Raw genomic sequence first — 25,095 nt, 5'->3', positions numbered from 1 at the left:
TCTGATGCCAAAAAAATCCTTGTTAGATAATCAGAAATTGAAATGAATTTCACTTTTAAATAGCTTATATAACAAAATCATCATATAGTAAATGAAATAATGAGTTAATGGATCTAGACTTTGAGCATCAGTGGCTGCCAACATTTAAAATATTGTGTTTCTCCTGATGAAAGGACAAAAAATCTTGCCAAAGAGATTAAACCTAAATGCAATCAAGCTCTGATGCTACCTGCCAATTTAAAGAAAATATAAAAGAAAATGTTTAACTGCACCATAAGTATACAATCAGTAAAATCCAGACTACAGTGATCTCTATGGGTCAAACATCCCAAGTGCTTCACTAGATCCCTTAAAAAGAAGAAAAAAGGGAAACCGTAGACTAACAAAGACTTAAAAGGCAAAAATAGTTTTTAAAAATTGGCAACTGGTTTAGAGATGCACACTTGGGTAAATTAAAACCATAAAAAAAGTCAGAAGAGTGGTTAATTTTTTGGAGAGAGAAGGTGTGCTATAGTAAAGCATATATAAAGGTTTCTACTGTGGCTGGCAAAGCTCTATTTCTTGACCTGAGTGATAATTACAAGCATGTCTGTCTTATAATAATTTACCAAGACACACATTTGCCTTTATAGTTTTCTATATTTGTATTCTATGTTACAAAGGTTAAAAAAAATTAAGGAAAGCAGACAAGAACATTCTGATATTCGTTGTTAAGAATGGGGATGTAATACCAGACATAGATAAGATTTTTAAAATATAGGGTCAAGGAAAAAAAAATATTATCTCTATGTTTTTTCCAATAAATTTGAAGATCTAAATGAAATATAAAGGAAAATTAATGAAATGGATAGTTTTCTAAGAAAATACAAATTTCTACAATCAGCTCAATAAGCTGCAAAGAATCTGAATACACCAATAATTTTGAAGATATCAGAAATCTGAGGTGCTTGGGTGGCTCAATCAATTAAGTGTCTGCCTTTGGCTCAGGTCATGATCCCAGGGTCCTGGGATCGAGCCCTCAGGGCTCCCTGATGAGCAGGGAGCATGCTAGCATGCTTCTCTCTCTGCCTACCACTACCCCTGCTTGGCTTCTCCTTGTCAAATAAGTAAAATCTTAAAAAGAAAAAAATATATATCAGAAAAGTAATCAAAGATTTTCCTCCATCACCACAGTGGAGCTCACTCCCAACCAAAGGTGCCTTGATTATAGTGTGGGTAAACTTTTAACAAACTTTCAAGGAATTAGTAACTCCTATTATGTTTTAAACTGTTCCATAATTTTTTTAAAAAGGAAGGCCTATATCTCAACTCATTTTATCTTAGCATGACTCAAACATCAAAACCTGACAAAGAGGACAAGAATGAAAATCTCACAAAAATATCATGACCAGAAGGAATTCTTCAAGAACAACGGCCAGCAAACTAAACTAAAAACTCTCTACCTACCTACTTATCTAGCTACCTATCTACTTATTTATTTATTTTGCAAGGGCAATTTAATATTAGAAAACCTATTAACTGATTGCTTAAAAAGCTAAAGGAGAAAAGACCACCACATCATTTCACTGAATGTAGCAAACTTTTGATAAAATTTAACACTCATTCCTAATTAAAAATAAGTAAGTAAAAAATAAAACATTCATTCTTAATAGCATGGAGGACATGGGGAGTTAGACAGGAGAAGGGAGAAGGGAGTTGGGGGAAATTGGAAGGGGAGGTGAACCATGAGAGACTATGGACTCTGAAAAACAATCTGAGGGGTTTGAAGTGGCAAGTGGGTGGGAGGTTGGGCTACCAGGTGGTGGGTATTATAGAGGGCACGGATTGCATGGAGCACAGGGTGTGGTGCAAAAATAATGAATACTGTTATCCCAAAAATATATAAAAAATAAATTAAAAAAATAAAAGATAAAAAACCATTCATTCTTCAATAGAGCATTTATTAATGCACATGGTTTTTTATGGTTTTTTTTTCCCATAGATACCAGATACAACAGTAAAACATAAATGTATTTTTAACAGTCAGAAACAGTCAAGGATATTGGCTCTAAATGCTCTTATGCAACCTTGTTAGGGAGATTTTAGCCACCCAGTAGGTCAAGTTAAAAGAAACAAGTAGTATTAAACTATGTATACCCACCATACTGCTAAGGACCTTATCAAATCTTCATCTCTAGCTCTATTTTAAGTACTTAGCAGAGATACATGGTTGTTCTGTTTTTCACATGTGCCTTAAAAAAAATTAGCATCCATACATCAAATCCTGAGTTCCCAAGTCTTAAAAACCCTGCTTACAGATTAGTTTAATTTTGAATCTATCACATAGCAGAGTAAACACCCTTGATGAGTGAAAAACAAGAAAATAACAGTAACAGGTCAAAAAATCCAATTTGGTTGAAATCAGTATCAAGTAACAAGATAAATCAAGATTTTTCCTACACTGCTATTTTAAGGGGGAAAAAAGTTTAATAATTCCACCAAAGTAACAAGACTGCTGTTTTCTTTGGAATAGTCAAATAAGTACATGGTTGGCTGCTGAAATAAAAATCATCCCAAGAAATGAAGTGGTAAATCAGGGGTTGGGGAGAGTAAGCCCCAAGGAAAACCTCATTTCTAAAATAGCATTTTTCTATTTTCACTTGTTTCTGTTAACAATCACCAAATAGTTATTTATTTCCCCCAAATAAAACAAAGTAACATATATATGGTATATTTCACATGCTTTATAAAAAAGAAATCAAGTTATCTCTTTGTTTCTTTATAAAGGACAACTATCTTTTCATTATTTTAGAATCATTAAGAAATTAATTAGTTTTCTTTCATTTTATTCATATAAATTTTAGTTTTCTTTTGGTGTTGAAACTAGTGCATTTGATAAATTTTGCTGAAAAATATATAATCCCTTATTTCCAGAAAAGGTGGAAATGTTAAAAAGCCAACCTTTCAAACTAAGGCTATATGTATTCTAAAAGAGCAACAATTTTTCTCCAGATATTCTCTTTAGTTACTGTAACTATAATGCAGCAAAGTTCCCACATTATAGCAAAATATTTAGCAAAATATTTGAGATCAATTTCTAAGCACTCAACATTCTAAAGGAAATCAAAGTAAGGCCATATTGAAGTGATCGCTTCATACATATTAAGAGTCCTGTATTACACATCTCTAACAGTCTACTATGAAAGTTAAAATGCCATCTCACAATCAAGAACAAGTTATGACACCAAAAGACAAATATATATTTCTAAAAACTGACATTATTTAAATGGAGACAAATTAAAAAACAAAACAAGATAAAATAAAACAAAGCTGCTCACAGAAGGTAACATATGTAACAAGACAGAGTTTTGAAGATTTAATATATATACCAGGGAGCCCCTCTGAAGCAAGTATTAACATTAATAAAAGTGGGGCTGTGCCTTCGATTTACCTTTTGGTATTAGATACCGACCTAGGTTTTTGAAATAAGAACCTTATAAGCTAAGAGATAGTAACCAAATGTACTTGAAAGTTAGTAAAGAATATAGTAAATATCAAACAAACAATCTGAGATTAAAATATTAAAAATTTAATCCCTCTTTCCTTTTCCCCCTTTCTCCCTCCTCTCTGTTTTTCTCTCTCTCTCTGGACATACACACATACACATGTAAAATTAATTCATTTTAGGAAGTTGAGTTGGTAACAAAAAAATTAATAAAATCTTGTATAAACACATTAGGAGGGCCTTTCTATTTAACCGGCATTTACTTTTTCAATATGGAAATTCTACAAGTCAACTTCACCAATACCAATCTGCTCCCACATATTTTGGTAAACAAAGAACATTGTCTTCTTTTTCAATTCAATAGCCAGAGAAGGAATGTCTTGGAAATAAATGACTGAGTCACTGTCCTACTTTGTCTCACACCCTAAATCATTACTATATATATAACATTCCTTATGTCTACATTTTTGCTGATAAATAGAATTCTGATTCCCTGACTCTGTCCTAGCAAAATGCACTAAACCTCATACCAATTATACAATTTGACAATACACACGCCTTAAAAATAAAGAACCCTGAAGTAATCCATTTTGTTTCAAAACAGACATTACTTGTCCAGACTTTTTTGTCTTCAGTATTTCCACAAAAGAATAATTACTAAAATTAGTGAATGCTGCACAGTTCTTATTCAGGAGAATAACCTGACTAAAGCAGACCACTCACTAATAAAGTGCAACTTAATAAATCATGTGGAATCTTATTTTGTTGAAACCCTTACTAACTCCTAGCACCATCTGTTACCATCAAAACTATATGACAAGATATGATATATAATTAATAGGTAAACAACAATCTAATTAAAATGGACAAATACTCCATGTTCCTGCCATTTGGGAGCTCTAATTACAGACTAAATTTTAAGCTTGAATTAAATATTTAAGCTGGAAAATTAACTTTCCTTCTCGAGCCTTGAATACATTAATACAGATATGTGAAGCGACTTCCTGATGGGAACTTAAACATGTAATTTAGTTTCATCAAAGCAGTTACTAATTGTTAAGCAGCAGTACCTTACCATATGTACACAATAGCTATTTAGAGCTGAAAAGGTGGTTCTAAAGCACCCCTCTGCAACCCTTTCCTGACATAAATATAAAATGTATATACAGCACAGCAGTAAATACTACATATTGAAAATAAATTACTTAGAGTCTTCAGCTTTCAATGCCTTCTGAAAACAATTAGAAATTGGTCTAAATAAACAAAATATACCTATATTTGACAAGGTAAAAACCACCCACAAATATAAAAGCCCCAAAAATATTCAAGAACAAAAAGTATCCTGGTATAAAATTCTTAGATTACACAAAATAAAAAACCTTGACCTATTGAATAAAAATAATAAGTTAAGACAGTATACTAATTCTTCTTTTCTTCATACCTAATCCCTTCATAGAACATAGGAGACTTTTGTAATAATGTTCTAAAAAGCATTTAAAAATATAGTAATATAAAGGTGGATTTTTTTTCTACATTTTTCATTCATTTTTTAATGTGGGAAGAATACAATTTAAGAACAAATGACCCTGACAAGCACCTGTTTAAGAAAATAAATTCTACAAGAATATAAGAAATATACATTTTTCATTGTTATTTTATATTTAGCAAATAGAGAAAATGAAAGATTGGTAAAGAAAGGTATATATTATTCTTTAAAAATAGGTTATTCTAAGTCTTTGTAAACATAACAAACACCAGTAGGTTAGATGTATTAACATAATTTGGTTATGAAAAGAGAACAATGTCAAGGGGTTAGGGAAACTGGTTTTGTTTACATATTAAATATTTGTTAACAACTGAATAGCATAAGCTTTAGGTTAAACTACCTGATTTTTACAATTACATAAAAATAATAGTATACCACACTGTTTAACATTCAAAGCCAAAGACAAATACTAGAACACCTGCTTATATGAAATCTCCTAAATTTGAAATTTTTACCAAAATTTAAGTGAATTAAAATTTAAGTCACAAAAAGATCTTTTAAGATTCATTTAAGAATGAATAGAAACTTTTTGTTCTGTTTTGACAATAGGAAATGTCTTTACTATATAATTCATTACTTGTGTTCTAGGTTTTTGCTCAAGAAGTTTATTACCGGTTTTTTCCTACCTATATTTGTTTGTATCTGTTCTTTCCAAAAGTTGCTAATATTTTACTCAAGCTTAAATTTTTATTCATGAGAACCATGGAATATGTGATGTTCCTAGAATACTGATGATCCCTATCTGAATATAAGGGTACTCTTTCGATTTCAAAAAATATCACAGATCTGCCCTACACTCAGAGACACACGTAAGCATACTTTCAGTCTTCACTAGGTGACAAAATATACTAATTAATACACAAAAAGTATGTGTGTTCATGGATGCCTTGTCATTCCCCTCCAGTTTCACAAAGATTTGTAGCAACAGACTGGCAAATACCCACAGGAAAAAAAAAAAAAACAAACAAGGACACTCCCTCAACAGTCCTTTGAAATGAATATATATTTTCATACTATTCTATATCACACAAAGATTAGCAAATGAAGGCTAATCAGTAAATATTACTAAGAGATAAAACTCTGTCCTATAAGATTTGATGGATATACAAAACCCGGTGGACTCACATTTAAGTAGCCGGGTTTCTTTCAGATATTAAATCATTCAACTGGAAGATAACAGAAGTTCCTCCATAATGCAGGCTAGAAAAGTCTATTCAATTTTATTTAAAATCTGTATGCTGTAAAAGTACATGCCATGGAATTTACCAGGATGACAACTATACAGATATGAAATTCATGACATATTGATTCAACATATTGAACTGGTTTTTAAAACTAATTTATATAAATGATTATAATAGTCTATATTATGTTTAGCCCTTGAGGCATATGGTAGTAAATTTGAATTTAATTTTAAGTAAATTTACATAAATATAAAAAGTTCAGTAATTTTTATCCACCCTGCATATTGAAACAGAACAAATAAACAAGAGGATTGTACTTTACAAATGCACTTGAAGCTGAGGTTTAAACAAACCAGGAATCTAAGTTTATTTCTTAAAAAGAAACCAAAGAATGACTGACTTTTATAAGAAAGTCATAAAGTACTACTAAGTATTATACAAAAATTATTCTCATATTTATCAATATAATTCATAATATATATTTAGCAGTAAGTATGATTTACATTTGTTATATATTCTAAAAAACATAATGTGACTCAAAACCCTCACAATGATGTATGGTATACATATATTCAGATGGAACTGTGGATGAAGACAAGAATACAGTAACTCTACTTCAGAGAACTTATGTACACTTTACAAAATTAAAATATTTTTATTTTTTTAAAGATATTTATGTATTTAAGAGAGTGTGTGAGAGAAAGCATGAGTTGGGGGTGGGGAAGAAGGGGGGGTCTGGTGGAGTAGTGGGAGAAGGACAAGCCAGACTCCATGGTGACACTGAGCCCTGAGCAATGGAGATTGATCCCTTGACCCTGAGATCACAACCTCAGCCAAAACCCAGAGTCAGCAGCTTAACCAACTGAGCCACCCAGCAGCCCCAGAATGAAAATACTTTTATAGACAATAAAGTTTTCCTTGGTAGTTACTAGAAAGTCAGTGATCCCATCCTTTGTATAAGAGTGGTTCTAGCTTCCCATCAGTAGGGGTCAAACTCTGATTAACTTAGAGAATAACCCAGAAAACTGCACAGGCTCTGAACATGGAACACAGGCATTGTACGAAATTAAGCAGTCTTGATAATAAAAAATTGCACCTTGCATTCACGTCATCCTAGTTCCATCAAGTAATTAACTAGTTCATATATCCAGAAATTCTAAATTTATTGAGTAAAAACCAAGGTATGATCCCTAAATTTGAAGTTTATAGTTTTACTATTATCAGAGGCATTTTCAAATGCCTGTCATTTCCCAGCTGCTTTACAGATACTTTTTCTAATTCCCAAAACTATCTACAAATTATATATTATGCCCATTTTACAGAAGAGGAAACTAGCTCAGAGACTTGATTATCTTGCCTAAGGTCACACAACAAGAACTCAGACATCTAATGACAAATGTTGTTTATGGCACATTTTATTCTGAAAATTTTTGAACATTCAGAAAAGTTGCAATAATGTTAGAGTGAACATTCTTTGCCCACCATCTAGATCCTGTAACTGACATTTTATTATACATATCACATACCTACCATTCTATCCATCAGACTATCATTTTTATGCATTTCAAATTTGCAAATGCTGTAATACTTTTTCAACATTACAAATATTTTTGAATACACAGAAAAGGTAAAAGAATTTTACAGTGAACAACCACCTAGAATCTTCAATTACATTTTTGTATACTTGCTTTATACTATCATTTCATCCAACCCTCTTCTAACAATAAATCTTTTTATTTTAATTGTCTGAAATATTTGTTGCAACTCCCAATTCTTCCACAAAGGGAGAACTGCTGAAGTTTTTATGTATTCAAAATCGTTATCTTACCTTTATTTCTTTCAGCTCAAGAAATATTTGGCTATACATGCTTTGAATGTTTTTCATTTTTCTACTTTTTTCTATCAATTAGAAAGCCGCAGACTCTTGAGAAGAGAACCCACCTGCTTTTCTTATGAGGAAAAAAGTACTGAGATATTTTCCTGGGCTATGACACAAATTGAAAAAAAAAATAAATAACCCACAGAAAAACTAGTTCTTAAAGGAAAAAAAAAAAAAAATCCTGCACTCCCTGATAAATGAATACACTTATTCAATCAAGAAACTGGATATATGAGTGGCTCAGAAACTTTACTTTGCAGAAAAGTTAACTACTAAAATTAAATTATTTTATCTTTGTAATTTTAGATGGTATTTGTGGTTATGATTCTATGATGTATACATATAATTGTCATCTTCTGCTGTTAAATTTTATTCCCAATTCACAAGAAGGATTTCAAAGTATCGGAATTTCCTAGAGTTTGGCTATTAATCTTAAACTAATATATACTTTATTATCACAATTCCCTCTTACTCCCTCACTCAGTACAAGTGCTTTTAAACTCACTGAAACATCTAGCTGTTGATTTCATTTAATTTCAATCCCTTATTGACCTTCTAGTTTCACTTCCTTCCTAATCAATCCTTGACTACATGAGCTACAACTATCTCAACTAATAGCTGGTTTATCAATATATACCCTTGTTCTGTATCTATCAGCTGTTATCTTTGCCTGCAATCTTTCCAACACTTACTCAATTTCAGTCAGCTTCTCTTACTCTATAATCAATTTGCTGAAAGCAGAAGAAATAATGGAAAGAATTACTTGTATTTCTCACCAGCTGAATCCCACATCCACTCTAATAGCCAACAAGGTGCACCAATCAGAGAAACTGCTGTGAGGAATACAGTTCACTACAATTTCCAGCTGTCGTATCTTCAAGATTCACAGCAGTGTTCAGGCCAAGGCCATACTCACCCCAGAGAAGGATGCTAGAGGAGGACCATTATACCCAACACAAGACCTCTCTAATGGGCAAAATTTTCCCTGCCCACCCCCAACTAGATGTTCATTTTTTCAAATGCCATTCTCTGTCCTATAAAATTCAAGCTTCTAAGGAAAAGAAGCATATTTTAACTTGATTGATCCAACACCTAGAATACTTTTTGCCACCACAGGTAGTTAAGCAAAAAGTTTTGTGGGAAGGAAGGAAGGAAGGAGAAAGGGAGAGAGGAAAAGAGGGAAGAGAGTGAGAGAGAAAGATAAAGAGAGGGAAAGAAAGAGGGAAGAAAAGGAAAAAGGAAAAGGAAAAGGAAAGGTAAGGAAAGGAAAGGGAAAAAGGCAAGGTAAAGTACGGCAGGGAAAGGAAAAGGGAAAGGAAAGGAAGAAAGGAAAAAAGAGGGCAGGAGGGAGAGAAGAAGGGAGGGGGAAGGAAAGAAAGAAGGAAAAGGAAAGGAGAAAGAAAAGAAAGGTTAAAAAAAAGACCCTTGGTACTCCTATAAATTCGTGAATTATTTTACAAAATAAATGAAACTTATACTTGCTGGTTCTCACCTTCATCTCTGTGATGGTTAATATTATATGCCAAGTTGATGGAGCTAAAAGAGTGCTTGGATGGCTGGTAAAATGTTATTTGTGGGTGTGTCTGGGAGAATGTCTCCAAGACATTAGCATTTGAATCAGACTGAGTAAGAAAGATGCCCTTATCAAAGTGGGTGGACTTCATCCAATATAGTGAGGACCGGAAAAGAACAAAAGTGGAGGAAGGGCAAATTCGAGGTCTCAGCTTCAGCTCAGATACTTAGACTCAGACCAGGACTTGATGATCTTCCTCGTCCCCACTTCTGTCACCCCAATTTTCAGGCCCTTAGACTCCAAATGAATTATACCACAGACTTTCCTGGTTTGAAGCTTGTGGAGGGCATATTGTGGGACTTCTTAGCTTCCACAACCACAGGAGCCGATATCTGTTTTATATATGTATCTCGATTTGGATCTGTTTCTCGAGTGAATTCTAATAACCTATAGGGCAGGATACCAGACTCCTATAAGCTGTCCCCGAGAACATTTCAAAGAGTCATCCTCAAGTATCTCCTACGTATCCACAAGCAAGACCAATCAGCTAGCAGTCACTTACCATCATGGCACATTATCATCTCACCCCTCTTTGTGCCTGTGTGGTATCTGAGGTCTGCTGACTCCATTCCCTCCAAACAAATGAGTGAGCCTCATCTGTTCCTTCCATCCAGGAGGTACTGCCTTGGCTCTGCACTGTTGAATATGGGTTGCCACTGTCACTAACAGAGACCACTGCAGCTTCTTCAGCATATACCCACTCTCCCAGAGCCCTGCATCCCCTTTGCTCTAACAATCCTTCTGTCAAGTAGCACTGAAGTCACGCATAGCGCCCCATACTCTTCTAACACTGTGGCACAATGCATTCTGTCAAATACCAATGACTCTGTGGATTATGGTAACGGAGGAGAAAGAATGCCTTTCTACTGGTGTCTGAGCTTAGAAAGTAGAGGAGCAGTATTGCTTTCCCCAAACATCTTATCTTACAATACTTCTCTTTATCGTCCTGTTGTGTTTTTTTTTTTTTTTTAAGATTTCATTTTTATTTATTTGACAGAAAAAGACACAGCAAGAGAGGGAACACAAGCAGGGGGAATGGGAGAGGGATAAACAGGCTTCCTGCTGAGCAGGTACCCTACTGCAGGGCTCAATCCCAGGACCCTGGGATCACAACCTGAGCTGAAGGCACTCGCTTAATGACTGAGCCACAAAGGCACCCCCTTATCCTCCTATTCTAATTTTTTTTTTCTTACAGCACACCCACCCTCTATCTCCACAAACCTCTGACATAGACCTAAGAGAACCAGACCAGAAAACAAAACAAAACTGTATCACCAGGTCTGGCTCTTTATTCTTTAATTTTTTCTTAAAAAAAAAAAAAATCACATTTGTTCCTACACAGTAAAGACTATCAGCAAATCATTCCTGTTGGTCACCATATTCCATATATATGACAGAACCCCTAGAGAAGACACAATTGAGGTCCACATGGGGAATGCCCTACCCAGAAGAATCAAACACTAAAAAATGAGGAAGAAGGGACAGTCCATTTTTCTCATACTTAATATACTCCATTAAAAATTTCATATTAAGGTTTCTGAATTGTATATGCCACTCAACGCAGCTTTCTCACTCAGAAAGAAAAGCCTCCCTTATGAGAAACAGTTCACAAATTAACATTTTTATCTGAATTTTAGTGTGATTATGCCAACAGTGTCACACTACCAACCCACAGCACTTCCAACAGAAGGCATTCTGCCTCTGTCAACATTCCTAAAGGCACTTACAGACACCAAGGCAGGAAAGGGATGGCTAGAGAAAGGGGCTGTAAGTAATAATCCTCCTGGCTGCAAATTACCAGTAAATTTATCCCTACAATATAAGGATTCCTTCTTTAAGTCATGAGAACACAGGAAAGAACAAAAGCTTTTCTTGCAAATTCTACACTCAATTCAGAACTACTTTAGAAGGTAGTACGTACCAACAAAGTATGAATATAAATGAGACAAAGAATGGACTAGAGGTAAAAGAGAATTAAAATCTCTGAAAAGCAAATTTTAGACAAAATGTACAGTAAATATCAACATTACTAGTAGTTCAATTCTATTCAAAAAAGAACATACAATTAGAAGTTAAATCCCTGGCTTTATAAACCAGATGAATAAGCAAATACTTTAGGTTAATATATTTTTCCACCAAGCACTTTATATAAGAACATTTTCTTTAAAACTCCAAATCCCAAACTAACAAATCCCAAAGTATTCACTCACTAAAAATAGAAATCTTTATTTTTCCTCATTTACTCTGATACTTTTAGTCATGTCATAAACTACTATTTTTTTAGATTTTAACATCTTATCCTTTTATATTTTGGTGAAGGAGAAAAGAAACCTGTATGTGTTTAAAACTGTACAACTTTAAAACTGTTCTTCACAAGACATACATCTAATCTAAAAAAAAAAAACAAAAAACAAAAAAACAGGGGAACAAGGAGGAAGAAGTTTTAAAGGCAGGAAGGAAATAAAAATGGACAAGGACTAAGGCAGTATGCACTAGATTTCAGGTAATTTCTGAGGACTGGATAATTTTAATCTAAAAAGTCTCCACTCAATGGTAAGTATGTATTTTTTTTTAAATAGTACACTTATCTTAGAGAATCTTCATAGTGGCATTTTTGAAACAAGCAAGAACAGGGAAAAAAATGTCTCTCCTCAGGTTGCATTTATTCAATATGTGGACTCTTACTGCAGGTGGTCCTTGAAATAATATCATAAAAGATTCTAAAACAAAATGGGGAGTATGACCATTTATTTAAAATTCAGACAGTTTTTCAAAACTCTATTTCTATTCATAGTGTCCAATTATCTACAAGATATATACAGGCTGTGGTACAAGCTATTATGATTGATTGATTTTTTTTAAAACAAAAACACTAGCACACGCATACACAAAATGAATCTTATCTCCCTGAAAAGTATCCATTTGGGGCAGCTGTACATCAATTCCACTGAGGAAAATTCAAAAAGAGGCATTCCTAAAATACTCTGATTAATGGATTATCTATACATCTTCCCAAGGGGACTACTTCAAAGGAAATAAACACACACTCGAATAAATAGGCTCTGATATATTTGTTAAAAAAATTGCCTCACTAATTTATTGTCACATATAATATAGAAAACAAACTGTTAAAGACCTAAGATTCTCAACAAATAAATTTTCATTTGAAATTTACACATTCAAAATAAATCTTTCCTTGCTACCCAACAGTAAGAAAATGGAAAACTGTAAGTGATAAGAAGTTAAGTATTATAAAGCCAAGTAAACATGAAAGGTCATTATATGTACTACCTTCTGAGAATGAAGTGACTATTGAGGAAAAAGAAAAAATACCTTCAAATTTACAGCAAGCATTCTGTAACAAATAGCATCAAATTCACTAAGGGCTGTCTCTGAAGTCTGCACATACAAATTTCTCACATTTTAGAAAGTATTTTCATCTTCTACTTTCACTTGGGGTATATGCAAAAGTGGTTCTAATAACCAATAATTCATTAAAAATGTAACACATCTTGAAATACCACTACTAGAAAAGCAAACTACTGTCATTACAGTTTAGCGCTTAGAGTACAGTAATTTTTACTCTAATCCATGCAGTGTTTTCAAATAGGTATAATGAAAAATTAACTTATAACTTAAAATTACTGTATCTATGTGCTTATAGAAACATCCACACATTTTAAAGTATACATATTCTTTACCTCATCTTAATCTTAAAAACTCTTCCCAAAGTACTTTTTATGTTAAAAAAAAATAATAATACAATGCATTTAATTTTACCTTATTCTGTTTATTTGTTATGGAAATGGTACAAAACAAATACTTTGACCACAAACCCTGAGTATTCAATGCCTTCAATCAAACCACTGCAATTAATATGAAATTCTAAATACAGAATATAATGCCACATAAATAGTATAACAGCCAAGTCCTGTCTGAGAAGCCATATGTTTTTTCCCATTGTTCAAAAAAAGGAGATGACTTCCCGTCACTTATGTTTCTGATTAGCAAGGTGATTTATGCCACAATCACTAAAAATGCCAGCAAGTGAATGAGAAAATGCATAGTGACTGCACCAGATGTGCACAATAAACAGGAATCCCATTGTAATCTCTGGTACTTAGTTTATATGAAGGTAATGTAGGAAACACTCTTGGATATGGCAAAGTCACTCTTTTTTTACATTTGACTATAAATGATATGAAATAAATTGTGTGTTTTATACTTTATGGCATGCATACATTGATAAATTAGGTACCGTTTTGTATCCCGACTTATCTACAAGACAAACCTGGCTAAGATCATGGGGATTAATTGCTTCAGAAGTGTGAAATGCAGCTTTTCCATTCTTTTCTGCACACTCAGTGAAGAAACAATGATTAATCACTGTTTAACTATTCTCTGGAGGATCTACAAGATTGCCAAAGCAGGACTTATCCTCATAAATCCAAAAAATACAGGTTTAGATTTGTTGCCAACAACCAAAAGAACATGAACTTAAACCCATTTGTTATCAGATTAAAATAATGTCAAGGTTTTAGAACCCCACTGGTACACAATTCACTTTTAATCGGTAACTACAATAGGAAATTAGATGAACACATAAGATATAACAAAAGCACATGTATTTTATAAAAATAATGAAAGTATTTTTTAAAAATTATAAAATATCTTCAGTTTCATAATGTCCAACAACATACAGTTGAACTTGAACTGATAATCTCCCTTAACTACATAAATACTCCAATTGCTCTGTGCTACTTATAAAAATTAAAATACATGCTATCAGAATGGCTATTTCATGTGGAAAATGGCTACCTATTTCAAGAAATTTTATTCCAGACAGCTACAGCTGAATGACAATTATGTGGATAAAATTACTAAGTTCCAATAGAACTAACATAAATATATTTATAAGTCTTTATAAGGCTGAAAATGTAAAACTCCAAACTTCAAGCCTATACTATAAATGATCCAAAAATAAGTAACATTTTGAACAGAAGTACATAAGAAGAGAGGTTTCAAATACATTCCAAGTAATTTAGGATTTCTAAATATCCAGCCAATATTTCACTACATACTGAAAAAATTAGTAACTCTTAAGTTGAGGCAAAATTAGTTCATGTCACTTAAAAAATTCTGAACACATATTTCTAATAACCAAAACTTTATTTTGTCTCAACAATAAATAAAATGTTAGTTTCAAAATGGTCCAATAATGATAAATTAAAGATTTTTCTTTAAATAAGTCAGCTGTTTACAAACCTCAAAGTATGCCTAAATGGGAATACCTAGAGTAGAAACGTCAAATTTCTATGTAAAGTAGAAATACAGCCACCTCTCAATTATAAAGGATCCATTTTCTATTTGTCTGATTATATGTTCATATAACTTCTCCCTTTCAATTCATGATGCTTCTTTCATGTCTACCAGCTACCACAAAGGACTAGCAGAACTGCAAGGTAGAGTTGAAACTATTGGTCAATTTCACTGTCCATAAAAGTAAGAGGAAGAGAATGTGAAGCAGATTCTGTATTTTCCAAACTTCAGTTTTATCTAGAGTTGGCTGTTTCTCCATTATTGAAAAGTGAGAGTTATGTACAGCACATGTATATCAAAAACCTAAAAAATTCATAATAAACTTAGCAAACTAAAAAAAAGAAAATTGATTTTCCTTACATCATCCAATTTAAAAAGAAAAACATCTTAAAATTATATATCTATTTAAGAGTTAGCAGACTACCTGCCACAGAGTAAACAGTTAATAAGTAACTGTTGATCAAATAAATAGATGAATTCAGATTGGTTCTACTCTCAAAGCTGATGACATCTTAGAGCCTATTAACAGAGAATTACCCTTTCACCTCCCTAATGTTTCCAAAGATCTTCCCCACTTAAAGTTTTTTAATTCAATGAATAGTATTTAAGAACAATCTTTATGCATTACTCAAAATATGCCACTAGCATAAAACCACATAGAGATAATGGTTCAGCTTATTTAACTTAGAAAAACTATTAGGATAGAATTAGAGGTTTGAGGATGGATATCAATATTAGCTTACATAGGAACACAAGTGTGTCAAAAGGAGATAGCTGGGATTTTTAACCCACTGAGCCACCCAGGCGCCCCCGAGATAGCTGGGATTTTTGCATAAAAGTTTGTGCTTATAAAGGGAAAGTCACTGCAAATGGTTTACAACAGTAACCTAATCACAGAAACCAAGTCCCAGGTGACAAAATGGCAACCCACTGGACAAATGTATGTATGAAGCCCAGGGAAGGAGACACATTAAATGATGTTAAATGATAAAGTTATATAACAGGGAATCAGCCAAGAATATGATGAAGGACTGGTCTATGATACATAAACTATTCATCCATGAAAAGATTTCCTTGAAGTATCTTCTCAGAGTCAACCCATGAAGTACTGGCAGCCTCATTACAAACTAAGAGATATATTTCACATATTAGCCAAAGATGTAATGTGGGTACACACCAAGAGAAAATGAGAGAACTTTTATTCTTGCCTCAAAGGTAAGGCAATAAGCTAGAACCTGCATTTAGAGGGAATCAAAATAGTTTCAAGAAGCATAAATCATCAGGGTGGCTGGGTGGCTCAGTGGGTTAAAGCCCCTGCCTTCAGCTCAGGTCATGATCTCAGGGTCCTGGGATCAAGCCCCACGTCGGGCTCTCTGCTCAGAAAGGAACCTGCTTCCCTTCCTATCTCTCTGCCTGCCTCTCTGCCTATTTGTGATCTCTGTCAAATGAATAAATAAATTCTTTAAAAAAAAAAAAAAAAAGCACAAGTCATCTTATTTCTATTACATCCATAATAGTAGGTGCTCCCAAAGACAGCGTACTAAGTACACTAATAGACAGTATACCAAATAACCTGACTCTCAGTAGATGTGTCCTAACTGCACAAGTAGTCTTATGAATATATAAGTGATATTACTCAAAATGTTTGCCAGCCCAGTGATCTAGGAACCCAGTGCCAGGTTTTAGAAAAAGGTAGGGTCTGCAGCACCCACATGCTATGGGGAACCATAAGCACAAGGAAGCTGTTTTTTTTGTTTGTTTGTTTGTTTTGTTTGTTTGTTTGATTTTTTTTGTTTGTTTGTTTGATTTTTTACAATTGCTCCTGTCCTACCTGTTATCCTTACTAAATTAAGCTCAACAATATTTGAGCATAGTGAACAAGATGCTTAAATCATGTCACAAGACATCATGAGCAGTGAATCCAGCCAGAAGTGAAGTTTCATCACTATAGAGAGCTGGAACTTGAAAGGAATGGGTAGGAAGAAAAGCATTATGCAATTGAGAAACACATTCGTGATCCCAGTAGTCATGCTATACTAGAAAGAAAACACTAAAATAATGCTATCACTGTATCCCATATTCATCGACTGTACTCCTAAACTGCAGGGACTGGGAGAAATATGAGTCATAAGGAAAATAGCAGACCCTTGGCATTCATGGATTTTTACATTCATAGTTTCACCCTTGGTTCCAACAATCTAGGACATGAAGCAATTTATCACTTTCCTGATAAGTGCATATGAACCATAAACTCCCTAAGGCTAGTATGAGACAGGAGTCAATGGCTCAGCTTTCTGATCTTAATGTAGCTTGATGGTTCTCTAGGACATATTATAGAAATATTTACACAAATATCATTTCAAAAACTTCAAGAGGTCTTTAATAAATGCTTGTAATGGGTCTTAATTCCATTAACAACAAAAAATTTTTAACACAAAATTCCTAAAATGGAACCCACCACTCATCTACAGTGCTAACACAAAAAGCACGAAAAGGGTGAATTAACAGAATAAAATAATCGCAAAGAAGTCTGAAGCAACTAGTCATCATGATGCCTCTTCTATGCCACATACCCTGAAAGCAGTACAAAGCTTGACTGAAGATTTTTAAACATGGATCTGTACATGTATCTCTGCCTTCCTTTCTATTATTAAGGACAGACCAACTATGCTCTTATCTAAGCCCAACCTCTCTACTTTTACATATTGCTTCAGCCATTCTCCATTTTCTTGTATCATCAGATATTCCTCTTCACTGAGGAAATCTCAATACTGATTGATGTATGCTACTTCTCCTCTACTTAAAAAAAAAAAAAAAAAAAAATTCTTAACTTCAACTTCCCTGTTAAGCTGCCATGTATCTCCTTCTACTCTCCCTTAAACCCACTCCAATCAAATTTTGTCCTTTAGTAAAAATACTCTTCTCAAAGTCACTAATGATCTCTCATTGCTAAATCCAACAGTCAAATCACAACTCATCCATAACTTCACCTTTCAGCACCATGTCACAGATGATCAGTCCCCTGCCTTGAAATATTTACACCATTTAGCTTCAATAGCTTTCAGATTTTCTGAAAGCCAAATATGTTTTCCTCTTACCTCACTGAGTTTTCTGCCCCTGGCCTTCTCTACTAATTCTACTTTCCTTAACCCTGTTACTTAGAAATGCTCCAAAGTCAGGATCTTCAATTGCCTCCAGCTGGATTACATCAATATTACCCCCTTTAAAAATACCATCTACAACTGACAATTTCCATGGCTTATCTCCTTTATCCCAGATCTCTTACCTTAACTCTGGACTAGTGTATGTGTTTCCTTGACCTTTCCACTTGGTATCTAATAAACGCCTCAAATTCAGCCATGTTCAAAACCAAATTCTTAGCCTTCTCCCTTTAATGTACATCTTGCATAATCTTCCCCTTCTTCATCAAATGAAACTCGACCTTCTATTATTCAGACCAAAACATTACTAGAGTCATTCTCCACTCCTCTTTCTCGCTCTCTTATGTAATTCAAATCTAATCCATCAGCAAATCCTGTTTAAACCACAATCATCTCTCATCTCTAACCTTCTGTATGATCGCTCTGTTCCTGCCCTTGCTCTCTTAAAATAAATTTTAACTGATTTTAAATTAACTGTAATTCTTTTAAACTATAAACCAGCTGATACTCACCAATGGCTCTCCATATTATTCAAAATAAAAACTAAATACATGTCTTAAAACACTTAGATTCCCAGTCATGTCTATAATTTAATCCCTACTACTGTCCCATCACTTTGCTGCAGCCACAATGAACATACATTTTTCCTGAACACATAAGCAATATTCTAATATCAGGGCCTTTGCACCTCTTGTTCCCTCTGCTTAAGATGCTTACTCCTCATCTCTGTCAGGTTTTAGTAAAATGTTACCTTTTCTGAGAGACTTTCTTTGACAACCCTACTTAAAATTTCCATCCCTTTCCCTATACCCTGAACTCTCTATCCTCCACTCCCTATTTCACTTGGCTTCATAGCACAATCATCTACCCTACTAGGTATTTAATGTATTTAGCTTGCTTCTTGTGGACTTTGCTACCTTAAAACTGAAGCTTAATGAAGTTAAGAATTTCTATTTTGTTTTCACTGTGATATCACCTAGAACATTTTTCAGTAAGTGAGACCAGTTTCAAATTTCTTAGAAGGAATAGGGATGGCAGAAAACTGAGCAAAATCTTCAGAGTTTTGAGAGAAATTATTTTAAATCTAGAAATATATACCCAACTAAATGATCAACTGTGAGAATAAAAGAAAAACATAAAAAAAAGAAAAAAATTCTAATATGTATAGCTCAGAAAATACAACTTTCACCAATTAATCTTTTAAAAATTTATTTAAAGGAACCTAAGAATAAAGATGACAATGAGATCCAAGCAATACCACCAGACTTAATCCAGTAATATGACAAGAAATCTGAGACTGACACTTCAGCAAAAGGCCAAGGAAACTCTGGCTCACTAGTTCATACTAAAATAGAAAGTCCAGGATAAGTGAGATATTTCTTCAGAAAACATAGATAACCTTACAATAATGCTATTTTATGATGTAGGAAACTGGAAGTACAATTGTGGTGTGCTATCCATAGTAATAGAGACATAGTTCTCCTATGAGAATTAAACATAAAGCATGGCATCTTAAAACTGTGGCTAAAAACAAAGAACTACACACACACACACACACACACACACACACACACACACACACAATACCATGGTAGAAATATGAAATAAAATACAGTAATGATTTTGAGAAAATCAAGAAAAGTAAGAACTCTTTTATTCTGGAAAACAATGTCCATGTGTTGGTTAAAGCTGGAAGGTTTAAAACAATTAAGTGATATTCTGAATTGATGTATAATTGCTACACAAGAAATATTGGATATAATTACTTCTCTACAATGTTACTTGGCTCAAAGGCATTCACAATGATCTTAAGATCATAATGATCATTCTGATTATTGAAAAAAAGAGAAAATAACAAGTGCTGACAAGATGTGGAAAAAACAGAACCCACATGCACTGCCTGTGGGAATATCAAATGCCAAGGCTGCTATGGTAAAAAATTAAGTGGTCCCTCAAAAACATATAGAATTATAATATGACACAGAAATTTCACTCCTGGTATATATGTAAAGAAACTGAAAACAGGTATTCAAAGAAATATATATAAATATGAATTCATAGAAGCATTATTCACAATACCCAAAAGGTAGAAGCAAACCAAATGTGTTTATATATATAAACACATATATATGTGTATATATATATATATACATATACACAATGCAGTATTATTTGAATATGAAAAGTAATGAAGTACTCCACACTACAACACAGATGAACCTTGAAAATAGTACACCAAGTGAAAGAGGCCAGACTTAAAGGTCACACACTATAGGATTCCATTCGTATGACACATTCAAATACAGAATGCAGGTTGACACGTACCAGGGACTGGGGAAAGGGCAGAAGGAGGAGAAACTGTTAAAAGGGTAAGGTGTTTTACTTTGGAGTGATAGAAATGTGTGGAACAACAGAGAAGTGGAGGTTGTGCACCACTATGAATGAGCTAAATGGTACTGTTTACTCAATTTTAAGTTATATGAATTTCACCTCAAGAAATAATTTTTTTAAAAAAGTGACTTTAAAATAAAAAGATACTCTGCTTTTAGATGAACTTTTCCCTATTTTCTTATTATGAAAATACTTAATATTTTCATAGTCTTCCTTAAGAGAAGAATGCTATTTTGGAAGACTCTTAGGAATGAGTATCTATGTTATTTATCTAAAGTTCACTTATTTAAGTTTTATTTTAGTCTTGTTATTTCCTCTGTTAAGTTCAAGTAACATTTTTTTTTAAAGATTTTTATTTATTTATTTAATTGACAGAAAGAGTATCAGAGAAGAGAGAGAAGAAACACAAGCAGGGGGAGTAAGAAAGGGAGAAGCATCCCTCCTGCCAAGCAGGGAACCCAATGCGGGGGATCCTGGGATCCTGATATGAACCAATGACTGAGCTACCCAACCACCCCTAAGTAACATTTTTTTTAAAAAGGTGGTATTTTTAAAATGTTAGATCAGTACCTCTCCATAGTACAGGAGTAGGAATTTTTTTTTGTTTTTTATATTTTTAAATTTTGTTCAGCTGTATTAGGTATAACTGACCTCAATATAATGTAATATAAAATATACAAAGCATACATCATGATTTTATGTACATATACACTGTAAAATTATTAACTGATAAACTGATTAACTGGATTAATGAAATCAACACATCCATCACTGTACAACATACTTTTTTTTTAGTGAGAACATTAAATTTCTAATTTCTTGGTAAATTTCACTTCTATAATACAGTGATATCAACTACAGTTACCATGTTATACATTAGATCTTATTCATATACTACTCTGAATAGTATGGATATTTTAACATATTAATTCCTCCAAGCCATGAGCACAGAGTATCTATCCATTTATTCCTACCTTCTTCAATTTCTTTCATCAATGTCATAATTTTCAGTGTACTGATTTATTCCTAGACATTTTATTCTTTTTGATGCAATTGTAAATGGGGCTGTTCTCTTAATTTAGTTTTCAGAAAGTTCATTGTTAGTTTACAGAAATATGACACATTCCTGTATATTGACTTTGTATCCTGCAGTTTTACTGAGTTTATTTATTAGTTCTAACCATTTTCTCTGAGGTCTTTAAGGTTTTTACATATAATACCTCTGCAAATACAGTTTTACATCTTCCTTTCCAGTGTGAACGTCTTTTATTTCTTTTCTTGCCTGATTGCTCTCACCATAATTTCCAGTACTAGGCGAAATAAAAATGGGGAGATTGGCTCATTATATATAGGGAACATTACCTCATTCACCGTAATTCCTCACTGCAACAATAACTCCAACATATATAAGTGGATTCACACCAGTTCAAACCCACATTGTTTAAGGGTCAACTGCATCGCCTCCTCTTCTGTTTTTTGGAGGAGTGTGAAAAGTACTGGCAATACTTCTGCTTTAAACGTTTGGTAAAATTCACCTGTTAAGCCATCCGGTCCTGGACTTTTCTTTCTTGGAAGAAAAACTAAATTGGTTGTTTGTTTGTTTGTTTTTTTATGTTCAGTTAGCCACTGTATAGTACATCGTTAGTTTTCAATGTAGTGTTCAATGATTCATTAGTTGTGTGTAACACCCAGTGCTCATCACAACAGGTGCCTGGAAGCAGGAACAGCCACTCTGGAAAACAGTATGGAGGTTCCTCGAGATGTTAAAAATAGAGCTGCCTTACGACCCAGCAACTGCACTACTAGATATTTACCCCAAAGATACAAATATAGTGAAAAGGGGCACATTCACCCCAAAGTTCATAGCAGCAATGTCCAGAACAGCCAAACCATAGAATGAGCCGAGATGTTCTTGGGAGGTTTCCGAATACTAATTCAATCTTCCTCCTAGTGACTGGTCTGTTCAAATTTTCTATTTCACATGATTCAGTCTTCATAAGTTGTATGTTTCCAGGAATTTCTTCTGGGTTGCCTAATTTGTTGGTGTATAATTGTTCACGGTAGTCTCTTATGATCTTTGTATTTCTGTGATGTCAGTTCTAAAATCTCCATAGTTTCTAATTTCATTTTTTTGAGTCCTCTTGTTTTTGTACATCTAGATAATGTTTTGTCTATTTTGTATTAAAAAAAAAAAAAAAGTTCTTGGAGAGCCTGGGTGGCTCCGCTGGTTGGGCATCCAACTCTTCATTTCGACTCAGGTGATCTCTTGAGTAGTGGGATCAAGCCTTGCCTCAGGTTCCACACTCAAAAGTAAGTCTGTTTGGGGCTTCTCTACTTCTGCCCTCCCCCCACTCACTTGCACTTGTGTACTCTCTCTGAATAAATTTTTTAAATTAAAAAGAAAGAAAAAATAGCTCTTAGTTTCACTGATATTTTCTCTTGTCATTTTAGTCACTATTTCATTTATTTTTGCTCTTTGTTGTTCCTTTCTTCTAATTTTGTGCTTAGTTGGTTCTACTTTTTCTGGTTCCTTTAGGTATACAGCTAGGTTTTTTTTTTTTTTATTTGAGCTCTTTCTTGTTTCTTACTGTAAGCATTTATCACTATCATGAACTTTCCTTTTAGAATTCCTTTTGCACATTTCATTAGGGATAAATTTTATCATTCTTTTACTTTTCTATATATACCAAACTTCTATATATACCACAACTTTTATAATCAGAAAAAAAATGCTTGCAATTTTTTAAAGAATAAAAATGTTAAATATGATAGGAATGAGTAGTAGAAGAGGCCACTTTGGGAAAGGATCTGAGTTATTCTCAACTGATATACAGGACTTAAAACAAGTTAAAAATGTTTTAAATGAGGAATGGCTTGAGGGCATCATCCTTCACATAAAATTTACATTGACAGAACAAGCAAGACAAGGATAAAGAAATATACACTTTACTATAAAGGGATGATTCTGTCAAAGATTTAGCCCCTTTGCAAATCTTGAGATTTGACCATTTGTACCTGACCTGTGTTCTCACTATAGAAGTACCAAGTTAAGTGTTCTGGTGTTTCCCAGCAGTTACTCAGCTCTTTGACCACACTATTTGATAGCTTGTAGTGAATACAGAAAGAGATGAAAAGCATGGAGAAGACAAGAGAAATGGCAGCTTGACTGAGACAGAAAACAAACTGTCTGATTCTATTTACATCCTGAATTAGTAATTAACATTTAAGCGATCTAAAGTATGGTTTTTAAAACTGCAAAGGCAATCCATTATGAGATAGGGAAATAAATCAGTTACAGGAAGGAGCATGTATTAAATGAAATATACAAAAGTTAGAATAGAATAGAGCATAGCACACATTCCAGTTAGTTAAGGTTAAAACTATTTCAACTTCTGTTTGTTTCATTGGTACATTTATACCTGTGGAAAATGGCTCATAAATATAACATTCATTTCTTACAATGGGTTGTGGTTTAAAAAAAAAAAATGTGAACGTCTCCTATCTGAGATATCTTCAACTCCAAATTCAATAGTTCTACTTCTGCTATTCCTTTAATAAATTTAGTGAACAGGGTGGGGTGGGGTGCCAAAGGGACATAGACAGATACAGATATAAAAAGCATTCTATATGGAAACTGCTAAAAGTCTCCCAGCAGGAAAACATTTCTAAGTCTCCTCTTAAGGCTTGGTTAAAAGAGAAGGAAAACAATTAGGAAAAGATTGGAAACCAGTGACTAGATATAAGAAGTGGAAAGAAACTGATCTGGGAACTCTTAGGTTCCTGTTAGGGAGTAACTGTTAGGGAATAACATCATTCCTTGAAGAAGTCTACAATCTAAACATGGCAATATGTATAAACTCTCTCTCTCTCTCTCTCTCTCTCTCTCTCTCTCACACACACACACACACACACACACTTTTTTACAGGAATCTATAGAACACATTACTATAATAAGGATATTGTTACAGATAAATGTCTTTGTCCCTTCAAAATTCATATGCTGAAATTTTAAATCCCAATGTAATGGTATTCAAGTGAGGCCTTCAGGAGGTGATAAGGTCATGAGGGTGGAGCCTTCATGAATGGGATTAGGGCCCTTATAAGAGGAGACCACAGAGAACTTTCTTATTCTTTCCACCATGTAAAAGCACATAAAGAGGATGGTGGTCTATGACCCAAGCACTGGAACCTTTACCTTGGACTTCCCAGTCACCAGAACTGTGAGAAATAAATTTCTGGTGTCTGTAAGTCACCAAGTCTATGGTATTTTTGTTAGAGCACCCCAAACAGACTTAGACAGGTATTGATGGTATTCAAATTTTGAATAAATATATGCTTACCTTTCAAGAGAACTTTATTGATCCACAAATCTAACTGACACTTGAAAATGCATGCTCTTATAACAGGTCAAAGATGAGTTCAGACTCAGTACAAAATACAAGTCTTGACTGGCAAATGAGAAGCAAAGAAGAATGAAGAAATAGAGATCAGCTGAGATTTCCCTCAACTGAGATGCTGGCAAAAAAGCAAATACCTAGAAAAATAAATGAAATAGCTT

General features: G+C 33.7%; 1 protein-coding gene across 8 annotated transcripts in view; it reads right to left on the bottom strand.

Annotated features, from left to right (window-relative positions):
- Positions 1-25,095, bottom strand: part of TBC1D5 (TBC1 domain family member 5) — a 564,199-nt gene that overhangs the window by 394,193 nt on the left and 144,911 nt on the right. For 4 of the 8 annotated variants that reach the window (XM_059162522.1, XM_059162530.1, XM_059162525.1 and 1 more), the window contains one exon: positions 24,878-25,071. The exons of the other annotated variants lie outside the window; for them this stretch is intronic. The gene's annotated coding sequence lies outside the window, so the exon portion shown is untranslated. The remainder of the gene's footprint in view (positions 1-24,877; positions 25,072-25,095) is intronic. 8 annotated transcript variants of the gene reach the window in all.

This window comes from Mustela lutreola, chromosome 2 (assembly GCF_030435805.1).
Source record: "Mustela lutreola isolate mMusLut2 chromosome 2, mMusLut2.pri, whole genome shotgun sequence".
Taxonomy (NCBI): domain Eukaryota; kingdom Metazoa; phylum Chordata; class Mammalia; order Carnivora; family Mustelidae; genus Mustela; species Mustela lutreola.
This window is presented reverse-complemented; position numbering and strand designations above follow the sequence as displayed.